This window comes from Jatropha curcas, chromosome 2, assembly GCF_041381405.1.
Source record: "Jatropha curcas cultivar XTBG-Jc1 chromosome 2, XTBG_Jcur_1.0, whole genome shotgun sequence".
NCBI lineage: Eukaryota > Viridiplantae > Streptophyta > Magnoliopsida > Malpighiales > Euphorbiaceae > Jatropha > Jatropha curcas.
In genome coordinates this window covers 24,947,491-24,948,862 of record NC_143152.1, presented here as the reverse complement: position 1 = coordinate 24,948,862, position 1,372 = coordinate 24,947,491, and the positions used below count along the sequence as shown (strand labels likewise).

Sequence of the window (1,372 nt, the reverse complement as noted above, 5' to 3'; positions counted from 1 at the left end):
TACCGTTGCCTTGGAAGATAGACAAAGCATCTAAGCGATAATATTATAAACACTCAAAATATCATGATATGAGATGATATGAAAAGGAAAGAACTATAAACTCCAAATCAGCAAAATGGTCCCCATGAAGCAAACCACGTGCACAGAATGCATCAAAGTTTGTAGAAACTGCACAAAACATAAAATAAATAAATAAAAGAAATAAAGGGAGATATTATACTCCTAAATTCTCTTCTACTCAAGGAGGGTTGGTTGTTAGTTAAATGTGTTGGAGGCTTTCAATGCTTCCTTGGCGAAGGATCCGATGCACTTGAGCTCCCTCATTTCTTTTTTCTCTTCCATTCTTTCTTTTCTTGCAAAATTCTCTACTGCAGAAATTAACCCATCTTCTTCTTGAAACAATTCATGAGCTCATCATCAGATTTTGACAATTTCTTCTTCTCATCATTGCTAAGTATGTCAAATTCAGATCACATGCTTCTCGTCAAAGAAAATCAAGAAGAGATCGAATTCAACGTTCTGTTGCAGACCCAAATTTCAATTCCATGACGGCATTTCTTTTCAAGAAAATATTGGAAAATGCAAGCAAGTGCTTGGACGAGAACAAAAACAAGAACAAGAAGAAGAAGAATCCAAGAACACAAATTCTTGCACGCCTGAATTATTAGAAGAAGAATTAAAGGCTAGCAATAATGTTGATGACGACGATGACGAAGATGATAATGATGGATTCAAGACTCCAACTTCTTTGGATCACAAACATTCCTTTAACCAAACAATGCCCACCTGCACCAACAAAACCTTCAAAGTCTTCATTATCTTCTAAAGAAAATCATCGAATGTTCGGGCAAGTCGACAGCTTGATCTGTCTCAAGAAGTGGAATGTCTATTTCCTAAGCTATTCTCGACGATTTCCATCGGAAGATCAAGAAAGCCAGAAGAGATCATGATGACTGAATTAAAATTACGCGGAATTCATTTGGTAAGATTGATTACATATATGTATATGTAGAAATAATAATGCAATTTGGAATTAGTTAATTGTTTTATATCCGTTTTTAGTTTTAGTTTTTTTTTCCCTTTATTTGGTTTAATTTCTTTTTTTCTTCTTCTTCTCTTCTTGTTATGTGAAATTGTTGGTTGAGTGGGGATTGGTCTAAGACCCTAATGATAGTTGTTGTTGTTGTAAAGTTAAAGTAGAAAAGATTAAAGATTTAGAGGGAAAAAAAAAAGGATATGTGGAATTCTATCTTTGCTACTGCATCTAAGGTTCTTTTGTGCTCAAGGTGTTTTGCTGTTCAAAAAAAAAAAGAGAATTTATTCTCAAAGATTTGAACACAAAAGGATGCTTCTACAAAAATATTCCAAATAT

At 33.7% G+C, this 1,372-nt stretch overlaps 1 pseudogene; it reads left to right on the top strand.

Annotated features, from left to right (window-relative positions):
- The first annotated feature begins 402 nt into the window (after positions 1 to 402).
- Positions 403 to 1,010, top strand: LOC149498459 (uncharacterized; annotated as a pseudogene).
- The last annotated feature ends 362 nt before the right edge of the window (positions 1,011 to 1,372 follow it).